This window comes from Tiliqua scincoides, chromosome 2 (assembly GCF_035046505.1).
Source record: "Tiliqua scincoides isolate rTilSci1 chromosome 2, rTilSci1.hap2, whole genome shotgun sequence".
Classification (NCBI taxonomy): domain Eukaryota; kingdom Metazoa; phylum Chordata; class Lepidosauria; order Squamata; family Scincidae; genus Tiliqua; species Tiliqua scincoides.
The window spans coordinates 59,270,974-59,285,619 of NC_089822.1; the positions used below are offsets into that span (position 1 = coordinate 59,270,974).

Consider the following 14,646-nt stretch of genomic DNA (forward strand, 5'->3'; position numbering starts at 1 on the left):
AGGCTGACTGTCTGCCTTGCTTTTTGGGACTGATAAAATTCAGAAGTTTTTCTCTTGTGAATATTTAGCCCACAGAATAGGTTCATTCCATTTTTCGGAAGAAGTTGTACTTTGCAGCACCTTTTGTTATCGTGTCATCATATATGAGCTTGCTTCTGGATATATCGGCTCAAAAGGTTGTTTTAGTGCTTTTGTTTTCATATTCTTGTCTCACCACTTCCTATGTTAGCAAGGTGACATTCTGTCATGCAGATATACAGGTGGACTAAATGGAAGAAGGGGGGGGGTCTTTGCCTATGGCAAGGCTTGTCTTGCAGAGAAATAGCAGGGAAATAGCACTTTCTCCCCAAAAGTGGTACTAACTGTGGATTGCACATACACATACATGCTCCCTTCATATTGTGATTCAGGTACAGTCTCTGGCACAGTCAGAGTGAGGGTCTGAGAGAACAGCATGAGCCCAGGTAAGGCATCTAGACTTCAGCTAGCTCCAAGGAATGGTAGAAGTTCAAGCAGGCATGGATTCAAGTAGGAGGTCAGTACCTCAGATAGCTCCTAGGGGACCAAAGGAAGACTATACTGGATGAAGAACTCTGATCCAATGTTGTCCCAGCACCATTCTGAAGCTCCCTGAGGGTGCAATCCTAACCCCTTATGTCAGTGCTTTCCAGCAATAGCATAGCATTGCCATTGTGGCATGTGCTTCATCCTGCAGTTGGGTGTCACTCATGGAGGCCTCCTCAAAGTAAGGGAATGTTTGTTCCCTTACCTCAGAGCTGCATTGCCCTTATGTCAGTGCTGGAAAGCACTGACATAAGGGGTTAGGATTGCACCCTGAAAGTGTATATAGTTGCTGGGACTTGTTAAAGATGGTGGGCTTTGCCCCTTCCCCAGGGAAACCTTCTGTAAGTTAGGGGGCTGTTGCCTTGTTCTGCAGATATTTGTCCAACAACATTAGGATAGCTCTGGCTCAATGGCAGGGTCTTCTAAATAGTCCTTCAAGTCAGAGGGAAGAGGCAGGGCCATATCTTCTGGCCAGAGAGAGTGTGTGAGGTTTGAGTGGGGTTCCCGTTATACAAGGGGTTCTGCTGGAGCAGAGATGCCCAGGATCTGTGTTGATGGCATTTCTCTCCCCCAGTCTGTCTCCTCTGCTGAGTCAGCCCCCTTATCCCCAGTTTGGTGCCATTCTGGACCTAGGGACACTACTGCTCTCAAAACAGAGGGGAAGCTCTCTGTAATTTTTCAGCAAAGTACGAGGTCCTGGCTGATTGCCAGGGGTACTTCAAAATTCTCCTTCCTTGAACTTCCCTGGATTTTGTGATTTTGAATTATTTGGTCTTGTTTCCAAACCAATTCACTAGAACAGCAGTTCTCAAACAATCCGGGACTTACAAACTACCAGTGGGTCGTGACCCATTTTTTTTGGTGGTTTGTGAAACTGATAGGGCAGCATAGCCTTTTTAGTGAATGGTTCAAGCAGCTTCCTCATGAGGAAGCCTACACCATGGCTATAATGAGGCTAATGAGGCTATACTATATCTCCAAAACTAGACGACATAGGGCAAAACATATGCCATTTTTGGAATCGGCACCCCAAATTCATATCAAAACACCATAAAGTTTGGGAAAAACCTTTCTGGCCCTCAATTTTGTAGGCCTGTGTAATCAGGCAGCAGCCTTAAGGATCTCTAAAAAGTACGAGAACCACTGAACTAGAATATTTTGTTTTATTCTCTACAAACCACTGCTCATGCAGTTCACTGAAGGTTTTGGTTCCTTTATATTTTTTAACCCTCCCCATCCCTGCCCAGTCCATTGATAAAACACTACAAAGAGCCAACTTTCTGTGAACTTGTGTATGATTTCTTCTGAGCAGTGTTTCTCTGATAAGTGTGTGTAATGTGTACATTGATGAAGAAAGAGATTTGATGTGATTGTGTATGCAGTTGTATCAAGAATCTTTTGTGTGTGATTTCACATATGTATAGGTATACTTCACGCACACAAAAACTTGATGAATCATATACGTGTCCTCATTCTGTCCCTCTAGGGAGGTAAGATGGTTAACTACAAGAAGTCTCTTTTGCATGGCATTGTAGTTATGGAATTATATCTCTGGAATAATTATAATTATTATGTGTTAATTTTCTGGTCTATGTCTGAAGGCAGGTAAATAATTTTTTGTTCTGACAATCTTTGGGAAAGATTTGGATTTTTTTTTCCTGTTGCTGTTTATGTACTTTCTATAGGTAAAATATAGGTAGGTACCTACTTTCTATAGATACCTACTTTCTATAGGTAAAATAAATTATTGTTTTATTCACATCTTTAACAAGGTAATTTTATACTTGCATAGTTTTATTTTTATTGTAAACTACCTTGGAAACCTTTTTGCTGAAAGGTAGTCTAGAAGTTTTTTAGATAAATGAAAGCAATTTTTTAAACTTGCAACATCTGGGTAGGTATATCTCTGTGGTTGTTCAGGAAGTAAAAAAAAAATACATATATGCATCTGTGAATTTTCTTTGTGCTATATGTTAAAATAGTTCTCTCCTCCGTACAAGACAAACCTAAAAATAGAATGAGCTGATATAGATAAAAAAATCTGCCATTTAATATGGCAGACCAGAGGGATTTGCTTTAATATTAAATTTAATTGATATTTCACTGTCTAGGTGTGGACTGCAGATTACATTGTCGCAAGTAATATTTATGATGAGAAAAGTGATCTGGAAGATAAAGTAATTTACAGTTGAAGGGAAATGGAATGTTTGATCCAATTCATGTTGCCATTGCTCATGTCTGACATTTACTGCTCTGTTGCAAGAATACAATTCTATAGGAAGAACATTTTTAATCCTGTAGTTTCATTGTTTCTGATCATGATGCCAACAAGGCAATAAGGGTAAGACAATCTGTTTCCCACTTGGCAATTCCGTAAAGCACCTTGACACTCTAGTCAATATGAAGTGAGCTACATGAAGATAGTGTCTAGGTATAGTTCATCTTAAAGACTATGAAGAGCCTTTCTGGACCATGTTAAAGGCCCCTTATGTTTCAACATCTTGTTCCCAAATAGTGGCCAAACAGATACCCCTGGGAAACTCAAAGCAGGAGATGAAGGAATGCCCCTCTCCCACCACTGTTGTCCTGCAGCCTCCTGGGGCTGATCCACCCACCCCCATTGCCACCCTCCTCCACCCCATTCTACCCCTACCCACCCTCTCCCCACCCCTGCACTGGACTGAGCTGGTCCAGCAGGCATCCTCCTCTCCACCAGCACATGAGGAAGGCTCCGGTCTTCCTGCTGATGTGCTGGTTAGTTGCACTATTGCAGAGTGCATTATGGAGCTTTTGCGACAGCACATACCAGGGGACCATGTATTTCACTGGCACATTGGCTGGTTAGGATTGGGTCATAAAGTTCTTATGGTCTTTTGGCTGGTTTTGCTATGTGTTGGACTTGAATCCCTCAGCTCTGCTAACAGAAGTGCTGGGCATCCCAATCCTAACTACATCCCCCCATGCTGATGCAACAGCACCAGTGCCAACTATGCTGCATCCTGCAAGGGGATTATGGCTGCTGGAGGTTTCCTTGGTGCCCCATTGTCCCCTTGCCCTGGGTAAGTACCAGGAACTGCAGTGGATCAACTCTCTGGAGCAAATAAACATTGATCCGTGTCAGTGGATCAGGTCTGTGAAGAAATATAGAATATAGCACACACTGGCTATATTGTGTGATTGCCCCCCACCCCTATATGCATTGCCCTCCTGATTGCCCCCCACCCCTATATGCAGTGAATGCCTCCGTGGACCACTGGATCCAGTGAACACCTCCATGGTGTCATTGCATGGTGCCAATGTTGGGGGTTGGGATTGAGGCACAAGTCTATTTTCCTAATGAGTCAGAAACTAGTCCTTCCTTTCCAAGCCCTTTGTGAGCCCTTTTGAGATCCTGTCATGTCCCAGTATTATTAACAGTATTTATATACTGCTTTTCAACTAAAAGTTCACAAAGCGGTTTACAGAGAAAAATCAAATAACTAAATGGCTCCCTGTCCCAAAAGGGCTCACAATCTAAAAAGATGCAAATGAATACCAGCAGACAGCCACTAGAACGGACACTGCTGGGGTGAGGTGGGCCAGTTACTCTCCCACTGCTAAATAAAAGAGGAACACCCACTTGAAAAAAGTGCCTCTTACCCAATTAGCAGGGGACAATAGTAACAATATTAGGAGCACTAGGGGCCCAAACTAAGCCCATATTCTTTCCCCAACCCACACCTGACCCTTCATTCCTTTCCAGCCTCACAAAAATCTCCTTAGCTCTCTGGAGGCAGGAGGTCTGGTCTAGAGAGTAGAGCCTCCGTTTGCCTGAAGATAACAGCTGAAGGTCGCCAGTTCGGGGCCACCAGCACCGTGAATGGTGAGACCGTAAAGCAGCTGCTGAGCCGAGTTTTTTCCATCTGCTCTTTCGCCGCCCTTCAAGTGAGATATGAAGGATTGTCAGCTTGCGTGGGAGGAAACTGGAGGCCAGAATATGATACCAGATCATAAAAGGATCCATCTGAAATGTTGTAGTTCTTGAAAGATAGAACCTTCTTCAACTGTAAAAATCCCTATAGGGATTTAGTATAGCCTGCCTGTGTAAACCGCCTTGAAATAAAGTCTGAGGAGAAATCTGATGACCATGAAAGGCGGTATATAAATACCTGTATTATTATTATTATTATTATTATTATTATTATTATTATTATTATTATTATTATTATTATTATTATTATTATTATCTATATATAGTTATATAGCCATTTAGTTATTTGATTTTTCTCTGTAAACCGCTTTGTGAACTTTTAGTTGAAAAGCGGTATATAAATACTGTTAATAATAATAATATGTATTCCAAGCGAGAAAATTATGTATTTCGGAAATTTCTATTAGTCAGTTGGTAAAGTAACCCAAAGAAGCCAAATCTCAGAAAGATCAGGGACTAAAATTGGCATCTTCAACAGATGAGAATTATTCATCTTTCCTCAAACACCCAAATAGTGGCATGACAAAAATAACCCTTTCTTCACAGGAACTGCACCACCTCCTCACTTAACATTACATCCTAAAATACGAATTACACCTCCAAGTTTCAGCAACAGCTCATGTTCTCACTTACAAAAAAAACTGACTTCATTTCTGCTCCCAGGTGATGTGTTCTGATTCAACAGTAGTATACCATTAACATAGGGAATAGTTGCAGTATTTCAAAGTTGCTGGTGTATGGGTCTGGGTCAGGAACTGTATGGGAAGGAGCAGGAAGAGATTGTCACACCATGGTAGTGCAAATGCTTGCTTATAGAGAATTCCAGTTTCAGTTTGTGAAATCATCAGGTAGGACTGGGAAGGCCCCCTGCCTGAAAAAGTGGACAGCCTTTGCCAGTCAGTCAGCACAAAGCAAATTGCCCAGAAAGATCCAATCTCCTGACAAAAACAGAGAGCCCAATTCTGGCCTCCCCCTCGGTGGTGCAGCTGCACTGAAAAGGAGTGTGTTATATCAGGGGAGGTAGATTGGGAGACTTCAGGGGGAAAGGGAAATTTAAATCCCTTTAACCCTCCATAAGCACCCCACCCCCACTTTGCAATGGGTATCTTTGGACCAACACCAGCCTTGCAGCTAGCACATCTGAGGAGAGAAAGTGTGCAGGGTGGCTGCCGATGGAGGGAGTAGGATCCAGCATGCACCACTGCTGCCAGATTCACCCCTCCCACAGCCTCTCCTTGACCAGTTTTGCCTCCTGCCCCCACCGCTGTCTTACCTGCTCTGGTGGTCACAGTGGGGTCTGGCAGTGGATGGGGTGCACTGCCATTTCACGTGGAAGCTCTCCCAAAATGGCCACTGAAGAGGTGCTTCACATGCTGTCTGTGGCCATTGTCCAGCAGTAGAAACCTGTTCTGCTTGCAAAGCACTCCAGCTGGCAGTCCAATCCACTGCCCACGTGTTTGTGCCCCAAATTTCTCATCCTATACAAAATTACAGAATCCTTCTGATGTGTTAGTTTTCCACATGGTGGAAGATGTTGAGGTGGGAATGCTTTTCAATAAGTGCAGACCCATGGGAGAGAATGATCCATTTCTGAATCATTTCTAACCCACACAAAAATGGTCTTCCATTGTCACAGCAATAGTGGCAGCTTCCATTGCCTATCCCTATAGACTCATACATGAAAACAGCCTCCCCCAGATGTATTTTTTAAAGGCTTTATCACTCTGTACTGTTTCTACACTTTTGCAGAACCACAAAAACCACGGAAACATGAGCCAGAGAAATGTTCTTTAAATCATTTACTAATGACTCATTCTCACTTTTCATTTAAGGCAGAGAAAAAAAATATGTTTTCTTCATGTTGAATGTTTGCCTCTACTTCTGTCTTCACTTTTCTCATCACTGTGCTCTTTGTCACTCCATCATCTTTTTTGCAAAAGGCTTATTTTTACACCAAATTGTGTATAGGAGAAGCACTATGATCCAAATAGTGCATGTTAAATACTGTGAGAAAAGACATATTCTCTGGCTGTCTAGGCCCACCATACTCCCACTCCGACACAGGACTGAATTCGCCCCTTATGGGAGAATAAACATGCAGACATGTACAAGGACAGATTTTTACATGTTATATATAAAGGTTGGCCTTCTTTCAACCATCCCAGAAAAGGGGAAGGTGGAGCAAATATTGCCCATTTCCTGCAGATATGTACAGCCCCGAAACATAGAACACAACCTTATAACCTTATAATGGGTTAGATTCTTGGTCCATCTAGTTCCATAATGTCAGCGTTGACTAGAAGCATTTCTCCAGTGTTCTAGGCAATTTTTCCCCCCAAACCTACTTGAAAATCCTAAGGATTAAACCTGGAAGTCTGTGTGCAAAGTTTGTGCTCACCCATTGATTTACAGCTCCTCCTTGGTGTCGCATACTCAGGTTATATATTAAGACTAGTCCTGCATTCCTGTTGGAAATAAGGTGATGGTGGTTATAATGCAGTGGTGTCACAGCCCACCAGATGTTTGGACTGGAATTTTTGAATGCTCACCAGTTCAAGGGTTTAAGAATTGGTGAGATATTGCTGTATCATGTTCGACATCCCTAGTGGTGCGGCTCATTGCATTTGTTCATTTCTTATCTTGTCAACGCCTACGTTGGTCAGATATTTCTGTTAATAATAATAATAATAATATTTCTTAAAGTGTTTTGGGAATTGCACCTAGTGCTCCAATGACAATAGAGGTGGTGGTTGTTTTCTTTCCCCAAAGGCACTGCATTTCCGTTTACAGGTCTTTGTATTTTGTGGTCTTCTCCAGTCTTTTCCCATGTTTCTCTTCAATTTGATCATCTCCTGGAATAGCCCTGTCAATACGCATGATTTTTTTTCTTCTCAACCACAGCTATATCTGCTGTGTTCCCATTTTTTATCTGCCTGGATTTGGAAGTGACACAAGATGTGGACCCGCTCATTTTCTACCACCTTTTCAGGCTTGTGCTCCCATTGTTTCTTTACTGATGTCACTCCACATTTCTGGCACATGTTCTAAGGGAGCACAGGATATAGCAGCGCCTTTATTGTGGCAATTTTTGCAATCACTCTGTGTGATCAATCATTTTCACCTTTTTCTTTACAGAGCCTACATCTGGCATCATTTGAGACCTTTTCCACTTTTGCCTTCATGTTTGTAATGCCTGGTCTTGTGCAGCGTATATCAGTCCCTGTTTCCTTCTTCAGTGTTCCATGCTGCAACCACTTCCATTTGGAGCCCTTGTCTACCTTTTCTGTTTTCTTGATGTATTGGCCATGCAGTGGTTTATTATTCCATGCATCTAATCAATTTTTCACTGTTTGCTCCATATAGGCAGCTAGCGTGCCTGTATGGCACGCTAGCAATTATTGCCAGGCTTGACCCCCCTATCAGCCAGCAGCAGGGCTTTGCTGCCAGCTGATTGGCTGGCTGGCCTTAGGGGGCGGGACGACTGAGCCTGATCTGGCGCGCAGGCGCTAGGCCTGGCTCTGTTAATTTCTATTACATCCTCTTTATAAACTTCTGCCAATGTTTTTTCTTTACTGTTCTTGATCCTCCTTTCTTCTTCCATAATTTGTTTTACTTTAAATAGTTCTCGGCCACCAATGTTCCTTGGTAGCTACAGTCACTTGATGTCACTGTGAGGATGAAGGGAGGTCATTTGTTTTCTAGTCCTATGGTCAAGTGCATCTAATTCTCCTGTCAATAATTTCTGCACTTTATGCATGGAATGGGAATCCTGCATGCATGGGGTAGGTTCAATGTTAGTGCACTGGCAAGCCCTACCCCTAGCTCCTGATACACCCCCCCTCTCCATGATCAGCATTTGTCTTATATATACATAGCAGTTTAAGGGGGAAAAATATTAAGAGAAAAACTCAATGTAGTCATTTGATTAACAAGTCATGTATTTTGTTAACTGATCAATACAGGCAAATATTTTCTTGCAGGCATACTTGAGATGGAAGATTTATTCAGCAGGATATGGTCCTTTATATATGACGCCTCTTACTCAGTTCAAGGTGCTCTGACATTCCCCCCCCCCATGTGTGAAATTAGCACAGAAGGTTAAGAGAAGGAGACTAGTCACGTTAATTGTGTTTTGAGATCTGACACTCTTTTGTTTGTCTTCCTACTGTATGTTTTTGTGTTGATGGTACTATCACTTGCAATGAAATGACATTTCATGAAATGACACTTAGCAACATAGTTGCCAGTGGTGCACTTCAGGATGCCCAAACCCCGGCCCTGGGGCCACTTGTGGCCCTCAAGGACTCCCAATCTGGCCCTCAGGGAGCCCCCAGTCTCCAATGAGCCTCTGGCCCTCTGGAGACTTGCTGGAGCCCGCACTGGCCTAATGCAACTGTTCAGCCAACTGTTCGACCTCTTGTGTGAGCTGTGGGACGAGGGCTGCCTCCACTGCTTGCTGTTTCACATCTGGATGCATCAGTGACAGCAAAGGAAAGGCTGGCCTTGCTTTGTGCAAGGCCTTTTATAGGCATTGAGCTATTGCAAGACCTTCATTCATTCATATAAGTTCCATCTCAAATATATTCATTTATGTAAATTTATTCAAATTTGAAATGTAATTTAATTCTTCTTTTTCCCGGCCCCCAGCAGTGTCAGAGAGATGATGTGACCCTCCTGCCAAAAATTTTGGACACCCCTGGTCTAAGCTAAGAATTCCAGGCTTGAACAATGATGAAAACCCTGTTTGGACAGTATGCTAAACTATGTGTCAGAGGCCAAAGAGGCATTTTGACAAATGCTCTTTCCCCTCTGTGTGGGGATGATATTGAAGCAGAGGAAAGAAGGAAGAGGGACAGGGCTGAAACAGAAAGGAAAAAAATCCCAAATACTTAATATAATGGGGAAACAATTCAAAGCCCAAAGTAATTGCTCCAAATCGTATTTTTAGACTTTCCAGACAAACGCCACCCACGTGGCTCTTCAGAGCCTGCAATCCTGATAAAAGTTAATTACAGCAACACAGTGAATTAAACAAGATATGTAGCTGTCTCAGTTCTGAGTTAGCTTCAAACAAGTTCACTAATTAATTGCTTGAAAACAAGTAAACAGGAGGAAAATGCCACCCATGTCTGCACTGAGGAAGGACCGCTAAATTTTAAGCAAATGCAGCAGTTGAACTCCCTGCCAGTCCTGATAATAGCAGCAACAGCTGGACTTTGTAGAGCACTTTTGGGTGTGTAAAGCCCTTCATATATTCTGTTTTAATGCGGCCTTTCCAATAATCCCAAAGATAAGTATGTGTTATAATCTCTATATTACAGCTGGTAGGAAATGACTGCCTAAGACCAGCTAGCACAGTGGTTTTCAGACTGTGAGTTGGGACTCACCAGTGGGTCCCCACCTGGTTTTTGGTGAGTCATGAAATTGAGAAGATGGTAGCTGATGGGGAAAATGTATTGAAAACGAACCACATGTGCATGTTTACTCATGAGTAGGCAACTGGCCTTTGGCTCTTATGGAAGGCTAGGCAAAGGAGAATGCAAGGCCACCAGGATGACTGATGAATATGGAGCTCAACCAATGCTCCAGAGGGGAGGGCAAACATTTTGGCAGGAGGGCCACATCCTCTCTCTGACACTCTGTTGGTGGCGGGGGAACAAAATAATTAATTTACACTTCAAATTTGAATAAATTTACATAAATGAATACATTAGAGATGAAATTTATACGAATGAATGAATTTTACTAAGCTTATTTATAATATAGATGAGAGCTATAATAGGAGGTCTGGTCTAGAGGGTAGAGCCTCCATTTGCCTGAAGATAACAGCTGAAGGTCGCCAGTTCGAGGCCACCGGCACCGTGAATGGTGAGACCTTGAAGCAGCTGACAAGCCGAGCCAAGTTTTTCCATCTGCTCTTTGGCCGCTGTCAGCCTGTGTGGGAGGAAACTGGAGGCCAGAATGTGATACCAGATCATAAAAGGATCCATCTGAAATGTTGTAGTTCTTGAAAGACAGAACCTTTCTCAATTGTAAAAATCCCTATCCCTATAGGGATTTAGTATAGCCTGCCTGTGTAAACCGCCTTGAAATAAAGTCTGAGCAGAAATCTGAAGACCATGAAAGGCGGTATATAAATACCTGTATTATTATTATTATTATTATTATTATTATTATTATTATTATTATTATTATTATTATTATTATACAGGCATGCAGAACCACATGAGAACTATAAACTGTTTGCCACACACCTCTTGCACAGTGAAGACATACAGACCAGACCAGAACAAGCCAGAAACAAATGGAGACATAAGTTGTTCAGAGGCCAGTGAAAGTTCAGAGGAAAGTGAAACTTTTTTTTTAAGTCCTGTAAAGTTAGGTGGGTACAGATAAAGTGTTGTTTTAAAAAGTGGGGCCCTAGTGCTAAAAAGTTTGGGAACCACTGATCTAGCAACATTCATGGCAGAGGTGAGATTTGAATCAAGAGCACAGGCTCTTAACGGCTTCATCCGCCTTCTTTGCCTTTTCCCCTGCCTTAGCAACATCTAAGGAAGGAAGCAATGCACAGGAATAGGAAAGCTCTCAAACTTTTCGATTTCCAGAACTCTTTACATTCCTAAAAAGGGGTCTTGGAGAGCCATGCCAGTGCATGTGCAGAGTCTTGGGAGAGCCCCAGACTGCCGGTGCATGTGCAGAGTGGCACAACACCGAGCCCAATACCAAGTACTGACAAACAGCCAGAACAGGAGGGGAATGAGGAAGGAGAGCCATGAACAGGGGAGGGAGGGGGGTGGACAAGCAAATCAGGCAGAGGACAGGCCACTTCTGGTGTGCTCATGAAGCCCCTGAAAGGGAGCCCCAGGCCTCCTAGTAGCACACTGTGAGAATCACTGCTCAGGAATGAATCAAGGGAAGCTTCTCACCCTTTCTGTCCCTGAAGATACAGCTGTATAAAAAGAAAGGGAGAGACAATTATGGAGTGATGACAATTATGGATTTCAATTGGGCAGGGAGTCTATTAAGGCTAGAATATGACCCCTATAACACTTTTGTCATAATTTCAACCCATAGTGCTACTGTAATGTTTCTAATCACATGGGTGGGCCAATCATGTGGGACCTTACCACAAAAGCCCTGTTCAGATGCTGACCACCCCACATTCAGTGAAAGTGTGGTGGGGAAGAATGGGACTGTATCTTCCATGCCATCTGAAATCAGTCCTTGTGAAATTCCCTATGCATGTTCAGCTGTGCACAGATAGAAAATGCTTTTTACAGAGAGACATGGTCACAAGGGACTGTGGCTATTGAGGGTGGGACCAGAAGATCTCCTGGATATCAAGGATGTGGGCTGTAGGTGCAGCTCTGCTTCTTCCTCTACTGTCACTGAATATGTGGAAAATGTCTGAACAAGGCAAAAGTCATTGCCTGGATTTCATATCGTGTTTCCCCGAAAATAAGACCTAGTGTGTTTTTTGAGAATTGCTGAAATATAAGACCTACCCTGAAAATAAGACCTAGTTGTGATCAGGGCCATGACGGGGGGGGGGGGCAGGAGGGGTCCTTGGGCGGGGTGGGTGGACAACGTGACTGGGAACGCTGCACTCCCATGTGCCACCTAGAAAGCTCCTGCTGTGCTGCCTTGGGCAAAGGACGCTGCGGAGGAGCTGAGGCGGGAAGCAGCAAGCGAGGCAACCCTGCCAACCCGGCTCGGAGGCTCTCCATACGTTCCAGGGAGTAAGTCCCATTAACTATAAAGGGACTGACTTCTGAGTAGGCAGGCAGGCAGGCATGCTCCTGGGCGATTAGGGAACACCCTATCCACACCTTCCAGGGAGTAAGTCCCATTAACTATAAAGGGACTGACTTCTGAGTAGACGGGCAGGCATCTCCCGCGCCGCCACCTAGAAAGCGCCTGCTTTGTTGCCTTGGGAGAGGAGGAGCTGAGCAGGGAAGCAGCAATCGAGGCAACCCTGACTACTGGGCTCTGAGGCTATCCACACCTTCCAGGGAGTAAGTCACATTAACTATAAAGAGACTGACTTCTGAATAGGCAAGCAGGCAGGCAAAAAAAAAAAAAAAAAAGACCTACCCGGAAAATAAGACCTAGTGTTTGTTTTTTTGCAGCAAAAATATATATATATATATATATATATATATATATATATATATATATATATATATATATATATATATAAGACAGTGTCTTATTTTCGGGGAAACAAGGTAGTAAAAAGTTGTACCCATGTGATTAGCCTCTTACAATGGGATGCAATGGGGTCAATACATGACAAAGCAGCTCCCATGGCACTAAGTGTTCTGTATGAAAAGTACGACATGGCCAGAGATGAGCGCAACACTCTGAAACTACAGTGGCTGAGTCTGTGAGTAGCTGAAGATGATTGCCAGACCAAAGATGCTTCTTTGAAGGCCGGACAGTAGAGGTAATAGGCCCCAGCATAATGATTCCCCTCAGCATAATGATGAGGGTAAATAGAATGCTAGATGCAGGGAGGTGGCAGCAAGAGGCAAGTATCTTGTGGTCTTGTGTGTGCTCCCTGAGGCATCTGGTGGGCCGCTGTGAGATACAGGAAGCAGGACTGGATGGGCCTTGGGCCTGATCCAGCAGGGCTCTTCTTATGTTCTTATGATTTTTGAGAGAATGTATGGGAACTATTTAAACACTCACAAAGTGCTATGGAAAAGCTCAGTCTTATGATTATGGAGTCCCCTAGGAATGTAGATAAATCATGACTTATTTTAAATCAACCAGAAACATTCACATTCTGCTTTCCTTTAATTGCTTTTATTCTACTTAGTTTGATTGACATATTGACTGGCGTGTTCATTTAGGCTTTTTCAGTCTCCAAATGTCAATCATGCCTGTGTCTCCTGGAGGTGGAAGATAAGCCCACCTGTGCACCCAGACAGACAGTCTTCTCCTGTTCCCTCATTTTGGTCTTTGTAAAATTGCTTTGATTGTCTATCTTTGCTTCTCAAAGGATGCAAGTTCAGCTGTGTGAGCAGTAAGCTCCTCTCAGGCATGTAAATGATCCAGGAGTTCTGCCCTGCATTTTTTAAGATGGCCCCTGTCTAAATATAAACTGATTTAATGATCGCCCAGCTAGCAACAATTATAATTTCTGCATTTCATTATGTTCAGAGTTTGTCAAGAGGCTCTGAACATTCTCTCCTTGCAATTATATTGAAGGCACTGAAATGAGAGAAGGCTGCTTCGGAATTCAGACAATTGGAGTTCTGATTTCTTAACATCTCTAAATTGCATCTCATCTCTTTCACGAAGGAAACCTGATTAGAAAGACAAATGCCTTTTTCAGAAGTCAATGTTTTTCCTCCATTTCAGTTAAAAACAGCCTGGAAACACTTGCAGGGAGTTGGAATGGAAACCTCCAAAGCTAAAACTGGTGCCAACCTTATTTAAATACCAGAAAAGTTCAGGAGCTGTCAAGGAACCCCTATCTTGCAAGCATTTTAGGGTTTCCCAGTTTTCTGAAAGAATAATAGAACACTCACTGTTGTGCACTGTAGTACAGGCTGCACTGAATGCTTGGGTCGTGGTGATGGTGGTGACTAGAAGGGATACTGGAAGTAAGTAAATAACTTTTTTTAAAATCTCCAAATAGGCCGTCAGGCTGCCTATGGATCTCCTCAGATCCATGTCACCTATGGAGCTCCTCCCCTTTAAAGAAAGGAGAGAATGGCCGGGTAGCCAGCCAGAAGTTGCGCTCACCCCCTCCAATTGGAGGAGGTGCACACCACTTTTAGCTCCAATGGAGCCTTTTGAAGAGCTCCGTTGGAGCTTTTCTGTGCTGCCCACCTCCTGGAAATGGCCACTAGAAGTGATGCTCGCTTCCTGGGTGCCACTTCTAGTGACACAGAAAAGCTCCAGTGGAGCCTTTTGTGCTGCTAGCAGTGACGTGAAAAGTTCCATCTGGGCTGTCTCATTCCTCCCCCGTTTTTTTTAAACGATGATGCAATGACATCAGTGCAATTACTTCTGGGTCAGGAGGGTGGCAGATGGGATTGCCCATCTGGTGGGAAAAGCATCAGGACCACCACTGGACTCTTATGGAGTCTACCAAGAACATC

General features: G+C 43.3%; 1 long non-coding RNA gene across 1 annotated transcript in view; it reads right to left on the reverse strand.

Moving 5' to 3' along the window:
* Positions 1–5,173: 5,173 nt before the first annotated feature.
* LOC136641499 (uncharacterized) overlaps positions 5,174–14,646 on the reverse strand; it is a 38,826-nt gene continuing 29,353 nt past the window's right edge. Inside the window, exons 2-3 of the long non-coding RNA XR_010793881.1 lie at positions 5,808–6,012; positions 5,174–5,289 (exon numbers count right to left, since the gene is read on the reverse strand). This is a non-coding gene — a long non-coding RNA (uncharacterized lncRNA). The remainder of the gene's footprint in view (positions 5,290–5,807; positions 6,013–14,646) is intronic.